A 6,000-nucleotide genomic window follows, 5' to 3' on the forward strand; every position below is an offset into this window, starting at 1 on the left:
TACTTAATCTTACTGATCCCAAACACGAGCCACAAAGCTTACTTGCTTAGTTGTGCATAGAGATGCTCATCTAAGCTACAAGGGATACAAAGTTTAGAAAACTTTGTTTCAATGGCCATCCAAGGTACACAAGTACCAATGTACACAAACACACACTATTTTTGTATTTTTCTAATTTTTCCTTTTCATTTTTATTTTAATAGTAAAACAAAATAAAAACTAAACAACCAAACAAAAATAGACAAACAACATGAAAGAATGAAAGAAAAATGCATATGCATGAAGGCATGATAGAAAGGTGCAGATGCATGAAAGCATGATTCCAAAAGCAGATAAGAAATCAAATAAAGAGAGTCCTACTTTAGATAGAAAGAATTAAAGTAGGGGACAAACAGAAAAGGCAATTAAGTCTTAGGCTCCTTTCTCACCCATACAGCATGAGTCTTTAGCCGTGAAGATGAAAAGGCACGTGTCATAGTATGTCTACTAAAGGACATAGAAGAATTAGAATTCTCCTGAAATTGAGTTAAAAAACTCAAAACTTTTAATAACTCTCCGAACAAAAGTGTAGGTCCTTGAGAGGAAACCTGTGACCGTTTGGACAATTGCTTATGGGGATACAACTTAAAGCAATTAGGACGAATGTGTCCAGAAACACCATAATAGTTACAAACATGAGGTCTAACAAAGGATTTAGAATTAGACAAATCAGTTATAGATTTCATACCTTTATTACCTTTTTCAGATTGGGGCACAAAGATAGTCCTTGATCCAAAAGCTGTGGAAGAGGAGGGGCCAAAGGAAATAGCATATCCTAAGCCAGTCTTGTCAGAACTAGGCTTTTGAGTACTCAATACCTTATCAAGCTTTGCACTAGACATCCTCTCTATTTGAGTTCTAGCTTGACTAAGCTCAACTTCAAGATTCTTGACCTTCTCTTCTAATGAGGTGTTTTCCACAACAAGAGTCTCAACTAACCTTGAAGTCTCATCTAATTTAACTAACAGATCAGCCTTTTCAGTTTTTACCTCATTAAGCTCTTTTCTACAAAAATGAGAAGTCTTTTCAGATTTTATGAATTCAGTGCATAGCTTATCATAGGCTTCCTGAAGGGTCAACTTCTTGGGTACTTCATTAGAAGAAGAATCCTCACTGCCACTAGCACTTTCCACAATCACTTTATCGGTTGAGGTAGCAAAAGCCATAACATGACGATATTCATCTGCATACTTATTTGAAGAGTCATTCTCAGTATCACTCCAAGTAGTAACCAACCCTTTATCTTTTGACTCCTTGGTATTTTCCTTCATAAGGTAATTTGGACACTCAATCCTCATATGACCAAAACCTTTGCACTCATGGCATTGGATGAGGGGTTTCTCATTCTTGCCCTTCCTTGAGGATTTAGATTTCCTCAGAGGTTTGCCCTTATCCTTTTTCCTGAACTGAAGAAGCTTGATAATCTCATCAGTTATGAAGGTTAGATCCTCATCCTCATCATCATCTTCATCTTCATCTTCACTTTCATCTTCAACTTCAGAGTCCTCAATCTCTTCCCCTATACCCTTAAAAGCCAAGTTTTTACTCTTTCCACCTTTTCCCATTGAGCCTAATCCCATCTCATAGGTTTGAAGGTTCCCTACAAGCTCAGTCAAAGGAATTTGATCAATATCCTTCACTTCTTCAATGGCAATAATCTTGGCATGGAATCTTTCAGGAAGGGACCTAAGGATTTTCCTAACAATTTTGGATTCCACAATAGATTCTCCAAGATTGAAGGTAGAATTCACAATATCCATGAGTTTAGCATAGAACTCATCAAATGTCTCATCCTCCTCCATCCTTATTTCTTCAAAACTACTAGTGAGTCTTTGAAGCTTCACAGTCTTTACTGCCTTGGTACCTTCATAGGTGGTCTCAAGAATGGTCCATGCTTCCTTGGCAACTTTCGTGGATGATATTTTATTGAATTCCTCATTGGTCACCCCACAAAACAAAGCATTCAAGGCCCTACTATTGAAATTTGCCGCTAAGAATGTTGCATCATCCCAATCCATTGGCACTTCCTTTGGCTTAATCCAGCCAACTTCAATAGCTAGCCATACCTGCTCACCTAGAGCTTGCAAAAAAACTTTCCTACGAACTTTCTAGTACGCATAATTAGTTCCATCAAATAAAGGAGGAATCAAAAGAGATTGTCCACGATCCATGACAACAAGGGTCAAGGATCACACTCAGGAAATTAATCCAATCAGAGTGAACCCACTCTGATACCACTTGTTAGGAAATTTAGACCTCGGTTGATAGAATTAACAAATTTTAAACCCAAGTTGTTAATTAGATTTATTATGTATAAAACTTGTTAAAACAAACAAACAAACATCAATATCATGTCAAAATCATGCAGCAGAAAAATAAATAAGACAAGATATAATGACCCAGGAAAACCAATGAAACAAACTAGTTTCACAGTAAAAAACTTGGGGGGAAACCTTCCCGAAAAGCAATCCACTATAGTAAAGAGAAGTTTCAAATCTAGTACAAAACTTTTGTCCCTAGACTCTACAATCTCCATAGATGAACTCACAGCAGAAACCTTCTACCGTTTCAGAACCTCTTAACTCTTCAATATATGAACGCCACCCTTTGATGCACAAATCCCAGTATGTGACTAACCAATTGTGCAGATCCTAGTACGCGACTTAATAACCAACTAGAAGAAGATTGTTGGTTGCAAAGTTATTCACTTTATCAACAATGAAGATCAAGAAGGACTTGGTTACAAAACCCTAAGGCGCAAAGACGCAGTAGCTTCTTTCAGAGAGAATAAGGCATTGGTCACCTTTTGCATTTGTTCTCCTTGTATTCTCATATGTGACGGCCTCTAAAATAAGCCTTATATAGGTCTAGGGTTGTGAGAAAAGAAACCCTACACATACATGTCAGCATGGGCCAAAAATCAGATCTGAAAATCTAAATTCCCGTAACCTCGATCGATCGGGAGGTGTTAAGAAGGTGCCAAAATTTAAACTTCGACAGATACAACTATTGAGAAGCTACCGAGGACTTGTCGAGGAGACAGGAGCTTTCTTGATCGATCCAACAGCTATCGAGAGGTGTCGAAATTGCGATAACAATCAACTGAAGAGCTCGATAGATAGCCTAGCTGTCGAGAGGTGTCGAGCAACTGTCGAGTTATCTGTCCGCAAGTGTCATGCTATCTGTCCAGCTTTAATGAAAAGCTTTTTTTCACTTGTTTCTTGGTCCGATCTTTATGGCTTTAATACTAGACTTAAAAAACATGTTTCTTGAAGTATTAAACACATCCTAGATCTACCCAAATGCAAGTAAAGTACGTTTTGTTAAAGGATTAGTCAATTACATAAAATAGTGACATATGTTCCTAACAAGTGAATCACATATGTCCTAACACTTTGAGAATTTGTGAAATTTGTCTTTTAAGGATATCAACTAGTGGGGCTTGATAATCTTGAGCAATTTCCTTCTTAATCCACGAGAAAATATTATCAGAGCTAAATGTGTGCTTTCAATCAGCAGGACTTCAATGAGGGCTTTATTCAAAGGTTGTAATGTAGGCCGAGTTCAGATTATCGAAAGGAATGATATAAAAGGCTCAAAAACCCTTATGATGTTTCCCCAAGTATGCAATACTTTAAATTCAAGTATTGGAAGATTTTTTCGCAACTTCCATCTTTGACTCTTGTGCTAGAATCCTTGTCATATTCACGATCTTCTCCTTGGTCTTCATTGATTCCTTTCATTTGGTCTTGATCTTTTTACCTTGATGACTTCCTCTTTTGGTCTTCTTAGCATCCTATCACGTGGTTAAATTACTCATCTCGTTTTTGTTTTTCTCATCATTTTTTTTCTTTTTTTCTTTTTTGTTTTTTTTTTTGCTCTAATTTTTGCCTAGACCGCCCTTTCGGGTGTTCAGCCTAGCGAGCTTTTTTTGTTTTTTTTTTTTTGTGTTTTTTTTTTGGAACTTTATTGGCTTTCACTCAACTACATTTTTTTCTATCAATTTGACAGACTTCCATCTTTCCTGAATGAATTTGTATTTCTCAATACTCTCTTATTCTTTCTAATGCACTTTCAATTTTCTTGACTTGATTGAACACACTTTTTTTGTGAAATGTGTCTTATTTTTATTCATCTTCCTCAATTTGATTAGATTTTTCTCTTGATTAGTCTTCATTTTTGCTCAAGGCTTGATGTTTTCTCAAAAACTTATCTCTCCTTGATAGATTTCCTTCCTACTTAGCTTGATGGAGTGAACTATCCCTTTTTCTTGATGAATTCTCTTTCCTAAACTTGATGCCTAAACCTGATGAAATCTTCATCATCATCAACATTATTATTATAATAATTATTATTATTATTATTGTAGGGTCACAATTTGGAGCCCAAGCCCAAGAGGTATAGGGTCTTGGTCCAAGGAGCCCAGAGACAAAAAATTGTAGAGAGTGGGTCGTAGAACTAGGTCTTAGCGAGTTGGACAACGGTTAGTATTAGGCTGTACAACGATTAAACACAAATAAAACATGTTAACATCCATAGATTTTCAGTCCGAGAAGGTTAAATGAATATATATTGATCACTGTTTGAGTATTATGGCCGTTTATACTGCTGCAGTATTCTCTTTTCTTTTTTCTCCCTCCCCTTCCTCATGGGGACTCCCCATATTATATAGTCTTCTTGAAGCCATCGTGGTCCTACACTTGTCGATCATCTGGATCCTTACTTGAGTGCTTGTCCCATCGGACACCCCCTTTTAGCCTTCTGTGAATTGTGGTGGCCAAAGCAGCACTGTTCATAGATCCTCTCCATATTAATGCGGCCAGAAAAGTAGCTGCAACACATTTAATGCGGTAGCAGCAGCCTCTCCTTGGATATTTTGCATTTCCTTCTTCCCCGCGGGTTTGTGGAGCACGTTCCTATTGCTAATGCCTATTGGAAGGGTCCTTTTGATTGCCAGAGTGCATGCTTGAGCTATATTCATCACATCTGAGGAGGCATTCCTCCTCAGACCATCCTCTAAATGCCCCTTGTCTATAAGAGCTAAGTTGGAAATCCCTTTAGCAACCATTTCCTCTCCTCAGACTTTGCTAATCGTCCCGGGTGGGGCCCAAAGCCCATTACATGATTTGGAGTCTTTGCCCCTACAATAGCCCCTCAAAATTCCGGTTTTTCCCTCTTATCCGAGGAGAAAAAAGTGGAATTTTGATATTTAAAGGATAAGTCACTCAAATTCTTTGATTCACACATGGGAGCACCGTCTCACGCGCCTCATTACTGCTACTAACGTTTCGTAGCCCACGAGGCACTATTAATTGCACCAGGCGGCTCTATGTCCCCTTGCATCCAATGGTAGGGCGCTAAATCAACGGCGGATATTCTTCTAAAATTTTGAGCGGGAGTAGTCCCGTTTATTTTCCCTTGCTATATAAGGCTTCTGAGGTAGATTATTTCCCCCCCTTTTTTTTTAGAAAAGACATTCAAGCATTCCAGAGCATTTCAGCGTCTCCTCTCATGAAATATTCCAAGTCCCTGAGTTCCATAGCTGTTCCTGTAAGGATTCCTTGCGGATCTTTTGAAAGTTTGAGAGATTTAGAATTAGTACTCCCGTAAGTTTTCATTTCCCCATATTTCCTTGCCCTTTTTTTTTTTGTTCTCCTTGGCCTTCTTTCATTTATAAACCTTTCTCCGTGCCCTTTAGAGTTATCTGGATGGGTAAGTTTAAGAACCTAGTAGATTCTCCGGCTGGTATGGAGGGTTTTAGGGCCAGGTACCATATCCCACCAGGAGTGGGTTTAAAGTATTGCCCTTCGGACAAAATCCTAACCAACAGAGAAACGGGGAAGGTCGTCATTCCTATGATCGCTTTCATAGAAGGAGGGATGACGATTCCTATAGGTAGGATAACTAGAGATTACTTGCGTAGCCATAGGTTGGCCCCCCAGCAGTGCGTCGCTAATATGT

This window comes from Quercus robur, chromosome 7 (assembly GCF_932294415.1).
Source record: "Quercus robur chromosome 7, dhQueRobu3.1, whole genome shotgun sequence".
Taxonomy (NCBI): domain Eukaryota; kingdom Viridiplantae; phylum Streptophyta; class Magnoliopsida; order Fagales; family Fagaceae; genus Quercus; species Quercus robur.